Source organism: Amborella trichopoda, chromosome 8, assembly GCF_054954075.1.
Source record: "Amborella trichopoda isolate Santa Cruz 75 chromosome 8, AtrichopodaSantaCruz75HAP2 v2.0, whole genome shotgun sequence".
Taxonomy (NCBI): Eukaryota; Viridiplantae; Streptophyta; class Magnoliopsida; order Amborellales; family Amborellaceae; genus Amborella; species Amborella trichopoda.
Genome location: NC_142343.1, coordinates 25,312,756 through 25,325,540, shown reverse-complemented (window position 1 = coordinate 25,325,540; position 12,785 = coordinate 25,312,756). Strand labels below are relative to the sequence as shown.

The 12,785-nt window shown below is 35.0% G+C and overlaps 1 protein-coding gene across 26 annotated transcripts in view; it reads left to right on the top strand.

Moving 5' to 3' along the window:
• LOC110006677 (putative ribonuclease H protein At1g65750) overlaps positions 1-12,785 on the top strand; it is a 51,461-nt gene that overhangs the window by 16,003 nt on the left and 22,673 nt on the right. For 3 of the 26 annotated variants that reach the window (XR_002279826.2, XR_016039713.1, XR_002279828.2), the window contains one exon: positions 2,303-2,422. The exons of 21 other annotated variants lie outside the window; for them this stretch is intronic. The gene's annotated coding sequence lies outside the window, so the exon portion shown is untranslated. Of the gene's footprint in view, positions 1-532; positions 630-2,302; positions 2,423-12,785 lie in introns of all 26 variants that reach the window. 2 more of the 26 variants (XR_016039712.1, XR_002279827.2) reach the window with 2 other exon arrangements.

Here is a 12,785-nt window from a genome sequence, read left to right as displayed (position 1 = left end):
ATCTTCTTATCTCGTACTCGGTTCGAAATTTGAAGGTCGCTTTTCAATTTGCTGCATTGGGAATCATTTCTCTTGCGGAGATTTTCTTTACCAGTAGCTTTGTCACCCTTCATCTCATCTTCCATTGTATGCCCTTGGCACCTGGTTAAATGTTTTTACCATTACAAAACACAACAAAACAGTTACGTCTTGTGAACAGTATACAATATAGTTACGTTGCGAAATTCCATCTTTGAAACTACTGTTCACCTCACTGTTTTCCTTGAGAGTGGATAGCAGCTGCCCTATTATATACCAAAATAGTTTATGTTTATTATATTCAACCCAATTTAATGTTTTATACATGATTGTGCTTCACATTATCACAATATGATTTATCTGCTAGGAATGCAGTTTGTGGGCACTTTTCCTGGTTGCCTTTAAGAATGTTTTATCCATAAATTGTTTTTGCTTTTGCATTAAAATTGCTCCTTATGTTACATTTTCTTGGTTTCTTATTCTGATCTTGATCTTCATTATGTATTTTGTGTAGGTTGAAAAACAAGGAATATGTTATATACGTGATTGTGCTTCACATTATCACAATATGATTTGTCTGCTAGGAATGCATTTTGTTGGCGCTGTTCCTGGTTGTCTCTAAGGATGTTTTTATCCATTAAAATTTTGCTTTTGCATTAAAATTGCTCCTTAGGTTAAACTTTCTTGGTTTCCTATTCTGATCTTGATCTTCATCATCTATTTTGTTTGGGTTGAAAAACAAGAACTTGCACTATAGCCGATGAACTGCCCTGGGCAATGTCTTATGTTTGAACAAAGAATTCAGTCATTTAGGGGTAGCTTTATTTTTAGCCGTGTAACTTCACATTTCTGGATTCCTAAAATAAATAATTACTTCATGCTTTTGATTTAGCACTTGATTTGAATGCTTTGTTTTGGATCAATGGTTTATGACTATGGGTGCATGTCAGAATCCGACATGGGTATGGACTGTCGGATTCGTCATGCCATGAGGAAGAGGATATTATGAAGAGAACAAATTTTGACAATGTTTACTATCTTATCTAATGATAAGTAGCTTGAAATAGTCAACAAAACTTAATTGGCTGAGTCCATAACTTATTTTAAAATTCCATGGACACTTTCAAAGTTCGCATACCTCTACTCAAATCAAAAAAGAAGAGCAAGTCTCTAAAATTATGTAATAATGTTTAGGGAACGAGTCGAAGCTAGAAGAATCCGTAGTGGGTCAATACGTGTCTAACTTGGGTATGACACCCAAGCAAAAAAAATGCATGAAACATAGTTGTGGAGTGGAATGTTTCGTAGATTGATTATGCATCACTGTTTTAGAAAGAAAAGTGTCAACTTCTTCCTATTAGTGATACTTTGTATAATTCCATTATTAGTATTATTAGTATAAGAATATTTCGTTACTAATATGAGAATATTTCTTTACTAGTATGAGAATTTCACCAACTCATATTGGCCTTGTAAAGCGCATGGCAGATGTTGGTGTTTTGCATCAAATTCACTCAGTGGTGCTCTATTGGTTGGGGTTTTGCATTGGAATGAACTCGTGTTTGGAGGTTCCAACATGTGCATTTCCGTAATCTTTGGTTGACATATCTTATGTGTTTCGTTGCAGATAAGTGCCATAATTGATATAAATATATTAAATTATATTGTTAAGGCCCAATTTGGATGTCAAAGAAAAAAATAATCACATTGAAAAAAAAATGCAATTGTTTCCCTCCTCAATTGAGAAACATTATCGTTTTATTTTATTATGTTGGTAGACTGTTTGGATGTCTATTAAAATATGAGAAGAAACTTTCATTTGCCAGATATGTCTGTTTGGATGCGTTGCAATAAATTCTAAATTTATATTTTTTCTTTGTTTTTCTCATTACATAAAAAAGTTTTGACCAACCTTAAATAACATGCAGTTTGTATGCCTTAGACTCTGGACAGGAATCACATGCCTTAAGCATTATAAAACTGTGAAATAATATGCTTGAGATTGCATGGTTTCAACATGTAAGACTTCAGAATTACATGTTTTAATTATGATCAACCTTTTCTTTTATTGTGCTATAAAACCTTCCAAATATATTTTAACATAGCTTCGAATAAATATCATATTTGGAAACGAATTTCAAAAACTGAAAAAAAGTTGGGAGAAGCCCTTCAAGCATTATTTTTATTAGTCTACTATTGTGGTTACGTTGTGTAATTTTTATTGTATTTTTGTTTGGATTTTATACTATAGTTTTTGTATATATTGATTCCTCTCTCTCTCTAGATCTGCAGTTTATTCCTATAATTGTACAAGACAGAGAGAAGAAGAAGAGCCCAGAAAGCAGGAGTAGGGAGAAGTTCAATATTATTATTGAGAGAGTAACTTGATGGATAGGCAAAAGAGGTGAGACGTCATTTACAAACCTTTCTCTGCAAATGTTTTGAGGTTGTAAAACATCTCCCTCTGCATACTCAGAAAACCACTGCATTAAATTTAGATAGAGAAACTCTATGTTATAGAGAAAAACTTCACTCTCAGACCTGAATAATCACTGTTCTTAGAGATATCGAGCAAAACCCTGAATTTCAAGAGAGTAAGAGAAGGGAATCTAGGAGTATATTTCTAAAGAGAGTAAGAGAAGGGAATCTAGGACTACAACCGCTCTCCGGCAACCCCGTCAAAATGCTAGGGAGAGCTCTGTGAAATTAGGGGTTCGGCTTTCTAGAGAGAGAAAGATGGAAATGTTCATTTTTTAGAGAGAGAAAAGTTGAACTAGTACTGGGAGATGGGATTTGTATAGTTGAAGATGAGAGAAGGAAAGAGCTGTGAGACCTGCTTGAGAGTGGGAGAGAGGCTTTTGTAAGTGTGACTCAAAGCGGGAAGGTTTGGTCGAAAGGCGGGAAGTGAGAAAAATCTGCATACTTGAAGATGAGAGAAGGAAAGAGCTGTGAGTTTTGCTCGAGAGTGGGAGAGAGGCATTGGTAAGTGAGACTCAGAGAGGGAAGGTTTGGGGGAAATGCGCTAAGAGGAAAGCGAAAAAAAATTTGAGTGAAAAAAATTTGACTATAACTCAAATTTTTTTCGTTCACGTTTTTGGGAAAATTTGGCTTAGCGTCATAATTTGTTTTGTTGGGGAATAAAATCTAATGGGGTTATCCAAACGGTTCCCAGTTGCTATTTCAATCCTTTTTTCTTTTTGAAAGTATTGCAATTTGGGTACATCCAAACTGGCCCTAAATTACTGGCTTTTCTTATGGATCCTTTGTATGCACATGTTCCAAAGTTTCCATAGTTCTTGCAAGTCTAATCATCTCAATAATTAAACGAACAGCCAACTCTTTCTTGATTTTGAGGGCACAAGTTTTCACTAGACCTATGTCACAAACTCTTTCTAGTTAATGTTGCAAGGAGATAGCTTGTTTGAGTATTTGAAGGTTGATATGTGAATACCCCTTCTTAGCTAATGTGTCCTTCATAAAAGTTGAATGCTATCTAAAGAGGGGTTAGTTGTTTTCCAACTTTATGAGTAAGTCCATTATTGTGGAACAATGGCTAAACAAATATATCTTTTGAATTGTCTGATGATGTATATGAATTTTTCTCATAAAATATTAGTTTATTTTCTTAATTTTTTTCCAAAGCTAATGTTGCGGCAATATGATTACCTTTATATTCCTTGTTAACTTATTTGGTCCTTGAAATATGATTCATGCTCTGTATTTCAGATGGTCTAAGAGCTTGGCTTTATGTAACAAAGAAACATACCTTCCATATAAAGACCCAACATGATTTACTTATTGTTTGCATGGTGTTTTGGAAGGCCCATTTGACAAGTTGCTAGGGAATGGTAGCTATCTCGGGTTTCAATGCCTTCCTGATTTATCACAGTTTGATTTAGAAGCCCATTTTTAGAATACCCTAGGACCATGGCATTTTGAGGAATCAGATTTTTTTCTTTCATTGAGAGAGAGAGAGAGAGAGAGAGAGAGAGAGAAGGAATCTTCCACGCCCTTGATTTCCACAACCAGCGATCAAAACATTGCATTCTAATGGATCTTTTTGTCATTGTTGGGTGTACTTTTAGTCTTTTTTTTGGGTAACTGGTGTAGTTCTAGTCTTATACAAAGACTAGATACATTTCAATGAACACCTTTAAAATATATTTCTTAGCCCCCATACAAAAACTAAGTACATTGTAAACGAACGCTTGATTGAAGATGTCAAGTATGTAGCAGAGTCGGTAACGGACATGGAAAAAGGTGAGGCCAAGGTTGGTAGATGATGATAATGGGGTAAAGGGATGAAGACTGTGGTATGTCAAGAAAGATGGGGCCCTAAATCATGGATTGAATGAAAAGGATACATGACATAGGGCGACTTAAGTATCTCATTATAAACACCAACATGCCTAGGTGCTCATGGCATGAACACCTTGAAAGAGTGAGGCATAAACAACCCCACAATAGAGTCTGCACCATCAAGCGTGAAAGCCAAATTTTATTTTCAACTCTTAATTGCATTTAGCCACTGGCGTGTATGATGCATATATAGTGGTTTCCCTATCTTGAAACAACTAAAAATAAAGACCCCTGAAGACAGAGATACCAAACCTAAATGCTATTAAAAATTTATAAAAATAACCTATTAACTATAGGAGATCACTTAAATAATACAAAAAAGGACAAAGTGGAGTCCTAATACAACCCTAAAATAGAGTATTCTGGGCACAGAACATCCGATTGAGATCACCATACCTTCTACCATTAGAAGAACCTTTCTTCTTAGCACACTTTTTGAGCCATTAGATTAGAGATCCCTCTAGAAGAACATTATGACATTGAAGTTTTATTAGCTCGATTCTTTGCCTTTTGTCTATCTTGGAGATAGAATATTCTTCCTATGAGGCTCACAATCTCCTTATCTTCCTTCTTGTTCAATGGACCAAAAGTGTCCATATTTCACACTTTGATACCGAGCTGGGCATGTTGGAGTCATCTCATCATAGAGATGCCTGCCAAACCTTTGATTGCACTATTCCACCAAGGAACATGTTCTTTTGGAGCAAGTCAATCGGTTGTAAATAATGTTATATTTGTAGTAGGCAAATGATGTGGCAGATAAATTAGACAAGGAGGGTTCTGGGATTGTTGCCTTTATTGTGAAGGACATCAGCACATTCACTGACTTTATATCCTGTCATACTCTCTCATCCTCCCTCTCTCCCCATCTTCCTCTCCCTTTCTTCTCCCCCGTGGGAATTGTGTTTCTGTTTGTTTGTATCGTGTCAGATATCTTTACATATACCTTCCCTTTGATATATATCCTTTTTAGTAAAATGTTATTCATTGTTGCTTTCATTGTTCCTTTTATGCAGTGTTACCTATTTAAAAATATAAGGGAAAGGAAAACAAAGCTAGTTGCTTATGAACTTAGGATGATCAATTCTTGTATTATTTATCAAAAAATAATCAAGGTTATATTATTGGCCAATGATCTGAACCACATTTTGGATTCCATGTTTGTTCGCTCTAACAAACATATATGCCACATCCTCCATATGAGTAGTTTCGCCAACCTGATCTTGACTATTTATTGGTGCTGAAACATGTGATTGTGAGACTCCTTGGTTACTTACTTCCATCAACTCATACTGTTGATCAAATCTAAAAGCTAGGCCAAATGGGTTACAATTCTTTTTGCATATTTAAATGTAGTCCCTTCATATGTAACAAGGCTCGCATACTCCATCTCTATCCAGAATTCCTCTATTCTATTTGGAGCATTGAGATTGCCTGCTATTGTGACCTGAGAGAAAACATCTACCATCAGTCTTAAGGTAAATAGACCAGACATGCACCAATGAATAGATCACTTTTGTGATCGCGAATTCAATAAATTTCCTCTTTATTGAATTATTAGAGTTAAACTAAGGATTTAAATTACTTCATTTTTCTCAACTACATCTTGAATGTAGTAGTATTGTACCTCTACATTGTATTACTTTAATTGCAGATTGATTACCACAAAATATTTGAATCGGCCTGTCGATTATTTGCATTTTCAAGTCATCTATGAGGAGCTTTCTTCAGACGGTGTAAGTACTTGCAATGTACTGTGCTTCATGTGTGTTCCTAGCAACACACTTTGGCTCTTGCTAGACCAAGAAAAGGTGGACTTACCATTTGATGTGATATAGAGTTCAGGGTGTTCTTTGAGCAAAACCAAAATGACGATACAACTCGAAATTTTTAATAAGCGGTCTTGCTTAAAACAAGTATATAAACAATTACAGCCACTCAAATCAGACGTAAGAACACTTTAAGACATGAATACCACTTAAAAATGACTCTATGACAGTCCCCTTATGGGGCACAATACATATCTTTGCCTACAAATCAAAACTGTCACATAGCATGACATTTTTACAAGAAATATTGAATCAAATGGCATAATATAAATACTTGAAACAAAAATTACAGAACTTTTCTAGACTTATAACAGTGAGTTGAGTGCCAATATTTAGTGGGAAAGCCAATGGATTCGAACCCTCATGCCCGGGTCACAACCGGACCTTTTGAGGACTTAATATTGTCCCAAGGATGAATGCAAGAGGGGTTTTGTAATCACAAGGTGATCAATTTAAATGGGAAGCTTAAAACACTTTTAAAACAACTAATAAAGTCCAATGAGAGAGATTAAATTTATGGAGATCAGTTTGCAAAAGGAATGAGAGAGATCAAACTCAAAACGAGCCAATTATGAACAAACTGCTCCATATGGTCCACTGGTCCACCAATGTTTTTCTCAATGTAAAAACTAAAAAGAGGAACTCTAAATCAACAAATGAACTTTTAAAATGGATATTAATTTTCTAATATTCAAGATTAATAAAGGATGTACTCAAGAAAATTTGGATGGAAAGGATCTATAAGAAACTAGACATGATTCATAAAGCAATCAAGGTATTGAACTCTAAGGGGCATACCTTATAACTCTAGCTTAAAGATCAAGAAAAAGCAATGATAAAAGGAAGTTAAACTTCTGTAAATATGAATTTACAGCATGCTTAGGTCATGAAGAAGTGAAGCAATGAAGGAGAAACTCACAAATAGATGATGCCTTTGTGGTGACATATGATGGACTTGACTTTGTAGAAGGAAGGAGCACTATTAAAGATCATCTTGTGATCAAGAACACGAACCAAAAGGGGCTGAACGTGGAGCTCAAGTTTTGATCTCTTTTCTCTCTTTGATTCATGAAAAGTGTTTTCTTAAGGTTTGAATTTGGGCTTTAAGTGTATTTATATAAAGTGTATGAGTTATGAATTGATCATGACCCTTGATACACTTTATCAATGGCACATGAGAGGCTAATTATCCTAGCCACTCATCCCCATCCAACCGCTAGGATGAAGGGATGAGATTTAAGCATCATATCATCTCATAAACCCTAAATTAAAGTCACATTACTTTATTGTCCTTGTCCACATTTATTAATTCCAATCATATCCAAAAGGGCTTTACATAAAGATCTTTGAATTTTAGTAAATATATAAGTGTAGAGAATGTTCAAGGGTAAGGGCATTTTGGTAAGAGGTGTCAATCATATTGGGAAGGTAAAAAGGGCTTATGACCACCAATAGAATTAGCTCAGCCCACACCCTTCACATGCACCTTACACTCTTCACATGGGTCACACCAATGGGGCACATCCATATGAAATATTCACATGGCATATGTCCCATATGGATAATAATATTTTAAAATATTATTTTATTTTAAAATTGCTTTGTCTCTATACAAGCCAAGCATGTCACATGTGTGACATTTAAACATGTGACTAAAATCCATATTTAAGTCATAACAATATAATATAAGGTTTGAAATAAAAAAAAGGAAAGGTTAGTGACCAAATGCCATAGGGTCTCCCATGCATGAGAATCTTCTCCCAAACAAGGGGGGCCCATCGTGAGGGGTCCATGGTGCCACCTGGCCACCCTATGGCCACTCGGGTGCCATATGGCATCTACATGGATGTCCTCACATAAGCCCGCACAATTTTGAAAATCACATTTTTGGTGATTTAAAAAAATAAAAAAAATTCTCCAAAAATTCCAATAAATATTTAAACATTTTTACATCATTTCTCATTAAAATAAAATTGGACAAAAGGTATGTGAGATCTCAAGGTTTTGATTTTGGGTATCGAGGTACTCCATTAGGCTAGTCTTGAATGATGTTCCACTATGTCTCAAGTTGACCCAATGCACCTATGCTCTACAGTCTATGGCAGGGACACATAATTGGACACATCAAAGTTATTGAGGCAGAGCTTCCCATCATCGGGTTTTCAATAGATTACAGGCGCCCCCTCTGTGGGATGTATTCCTACTTAAATACAGGGGTCCTCTCAAAGCGCATTTGTACTGGCTCTTCTAAGTCGGATAAAACTTAAGAAGAGTGGCTTCCCTTGCGAATGAAAGTGCACATGCTATGAAATGGTATCGTATCAGGTTACGGACTCGTGTCCCATGTGTCTTGACCATCCCATATATGGCCAACTCTCAACAATCACTCGGGTTCTATGCTATTCGATTGGATTGTCCAAGCCCTGGCTAATCACAACTAATCATCAGGCATTCTAATTAAAATTCCTGACTAGGAGGTGACCCTCACACCTCCTTAAGAAATTGATTTCTCAAAATGTAAACTCTCAGTGCCTCAAGTACTCGGGGTATGAGACTCTGAGCCCCAATTCGCAAAGTACCCAGATTCTATCTCTCTCACTCGCTCCCACTAAGAGAAAAACTCTTGCTATTAAGGCCTTGAAAGGCCATATTGCCAACACTATTGTCATTATCCCTAATAAAGTCTGCATCTGAAATTCTAGAACTTCAAGCTTATATGCTGAAAAACATAATATAAGTTGCATTGTTCCCGTGATTTACCTAAGAATCCTTCCTAGATAACTTCACTGCCTTTTCAATAGAAAATAATTTTCCATTTTAAATCTCTTAAGAACAGAGTCAAGATATGTCTCTTGGCTCAAGTATAAAATTTGAGATTTTCTTTATCTAATTATTTTTATGTTTAGGACATAAAAGGCTTCTCCCATATCTTTCATCTCGAATCGAAAAGAAAGCCATGACTTAGTCTTATCAATCATTTCTAAGTCATTTTCAGCAAATAGGAAAGCATCTACATATAATGAGAGTATTGTGAATGGCTAAGTCTTTAGTCATAACTAGCATTTTATCATTTCCCAACAATGGCTAAGTCTTTTGCCATAACTAGCATTTTATTTATGTTCTCCACTACATTATCACCCTCATTCATTTTAAATGAGTTGTATTGCTCCAATAGCAATTGGAGGTGAGTTTCAGATGTTGTGTCATATTTTTCTTTTATTGCATCTAGCATTTTCTTAGATGTTTCATAAAAGTTGGCATTAACGTCTTAGCTATGAGGTCATCTTCTAAGAATTTTTTTAACGTTTTTTTCTTCTTCCATTGATTATCACAAATTACTGGTGGATCTTCTTTTTGTACACATAAAGTTCTTTCTTGGATGAGGAGATATTTCATCTTCTTCTTTCACATGCCAAAATTGGACTTATTCAGTTTTTCTATTTTTGAAAGTTCAACCGTAACAATTCTACTAGTCATGTTGTAACCAATATTTTCTAAGTTATAAACAAATATGATTGTAAAAAAAATAAAATGAGGCACCAAAATTATTTAATATGTGGTCAATTCCTACAAAGAGAGAGCCACAATTACTTGATAACCAATATCAGTTACTAAGAGATAAGTTAAAAAAAAAAATAGGCAAGCTCCCATTCGAGAGTAAATAAGTAAGCACTACATATAGCTACAGTATGAACGAACCATATAAGGGAGAGAGTATATAAGCAAATATATGAGAGCCTTTATATTAAAAGGAAATAATAGTCCAATTGAAATTGGGCTTTCAACCAAATCAAGCAGAAAAATAATAGTAGGCTAAAAACTGACTGCTCTCAAATTTTAGTGGTTAAGAAAAATAATAGTAGATTAAGAACCTTGAAAAAAAAAAAAAAAACTAATATGAAACCAGTTTAGTGTCACTAAAGATGGTGAAGATAGGAAAACTGCAAAAAAAAAAAAAAAAAAAATTCCCGATAAGCTCATGTTGTGGGTTTCCAGTGAGCAAGATTCGAGAGAGAGAGAACAATTTTATTAGTTTTAAAGAGAGAGAGGGAGAAAAAACCCAAAAGTAAATCTATCAGAAACTTGAGATTTTATAGTAAAAAATTAACAAGGCTTCATAAACAAGTAAAATGTTAGGTTTTGTACTTGCATTAAAATCTTTTTCATCTCCATGGGACTCGATCCAAAGATTGATGATACTTGGGTATCCATGAGAGAAAAAGAGAGGAGAAAATTTTCAAAGGATCTTGTTTCTTAGAAAAATATTGAATCGTAAACTGTAATTATTCATGATCAAAAGTGGGAGAAGAGAAAAATTTTAAAGGATTTTTTTTTTTTCAGAAAAAATACTAAATCGTAAATTTTAATTATTCTTTATCGATGGTGGCGATATCGGCATAAAGATTGAGAGAGAAGTTAGTCAGAGTACGAATACAAAGCGAGAATCGTTTTGGGAGAGACCTCGAGAAATTTAAAAGATTACATGAATGCATGTTCTAGAGAGATGATTTTATTACTTTTAGAGAGAGAGGGAGAGAAAACCCAAAAGTAAATCTATCAGAAACATAGGATTTTATAGTAAAAAATTAATAATGTTTCATAAACAAGTAAAATGTTAGGTTTAGTACTTGCATCAAAATCTTTTTCATCTCTATGGGATGTCGATTTAGCGATTATCATAGTTGGGTATCCATGAGAGAAAAAGAGAGGAGAAAAATTTTAAAGGATTTTTTTTCAGAAAAATATTGAATCGTAAACGATAATTATTCATGATTGAAGGCGAGAGAAGAGAAAAATTTTAAAGGATCTTTTTTTTCAGAAAAAATATTAAATTTTAAATCGTAATTATTATTTATCGATGGTGGCGATATCAGCATAAAGCTTGAGAGAGAAGTCGGTCATAGTACGAACAGAAAGCGAGAGTGATTTTGGGGGAGACCTTGGAAAATTTAAAATATTACATGAACGCACGTTTTAGTAACTAAATAACACCTATACTAGGGGATATATCGAGGGTATTCTCATTGTCAATGTGAAAGGCACCTTGAGGCTCATTTCTTCGACAACCCTTCTTGTGATGTTTTTTGGGTAATTCAGTGGGGATGATGCGTCCCTACCCGTTTTTAAAATCATTAGTAATTTGTATTGCATTAGGTGAGAATAGAAGCCTAGATGTTAGCTGGGGCACAAGTGATGCTACCATCATGACCTATAGTTTTTTTTTTTTTTTTTGGGTAATTCTGTGGGGATGACGAGCCCCTACCTGGTTTTTAAATCATTAGTCATTTTTTAATGCGTTAGGTGAGAATGGAAGCCTAGACATTAGCTGGGGCACAAGTGATGTTACCACCACGACCCCAATCCATTCTCAAAAGTAGTAAGTCACTAGGGATTTAGGCCACCCTTTGGTGAGAATGGAGTCAAATACCTCATCATTGGGCTTGGCAATACTACTGCCAAGGCCCCAGGTCATTCCAAAACAAGTGGTAAGTCAGTTGGGATTTGGGTTCCTACCCTTTGGTGAGAATCAAGTCAAATACCTCATCATGGGACTTGTCAATACGTACTGTTAAGCCCTTGCCCATTCTCGAAAAAATGGTAAGTCAGTGAGGATTTGGGCCCCTACCCTTGTGGTCTCTTCAGATTTATTTTCTTAACTTTAGAGAGAGAAAGCATTATAGATCGAGGGATAAAAAACTCAAAAGTAATTATATCTAATGGTAAAGGAACATGCATAGGAATTTATTATAAAAAATAAAAAAGGCTTCTAAAAATTTTAAAGTTTTTCGTATATTAAAAATCCAGAATTATGTTTTTGATCATTTATCATCTAAAAATTTAAGAAAATTTTCCGCGTTAAATTTTCGGGAAATAGTACTATCCTACAAGCATTCTTCTATCGTTCTTTGAGAAATGGAATTTCGAACGGCAAAACCTGATGGTGTTGGTCCATTTACAAGGAAGAAGTACGTGAATCATCCATTTTGACAAATATTTGTTATTTGCTCAAGTTAACTTATTGTTGTCTGTGTTAACATACGGTCTAATGCACCTTTACCTGACCACATAGAGGGCAACCAAGTGGTATTGTCTCAATAGAGAACGAGTTTGAGCTTGTACCGAAGCGTAATATGATGTTTTTGGTCATTCAACAGCTGATAATTTAGCAAAATTTTCTGCGAAATAGTACTATCCTACGAGCATTCCTCTATTGTTCTTTGAGAAATGGAATTTTGAACGGCAAAACCTGATGGTGATGGTCCATCTACAAGAAAGAGGTACGTGAATCATCAATGTTCACAAATATTTGTTATTTGCTCAGGTTAACTTATTATTGTCTGTGTTAACATACGGTCTAATGCACCTTTACTGATAACATAGAGGGCAACCAAGTGGTATTGTCCAAATAGAGAATGAGTTCGAGCTTGTACCATATCCCAATTCCTCTAAATGGCTCTCAATTGGTTCAATATCGTTCATATTACACTCTGGTACGAGCACAAACTCGTTCTCTATTTGGACAATACCACTTGGTTGGCCTCTTTCTGGCCAGGTAAATGTGCATTAGACCGTACGTTA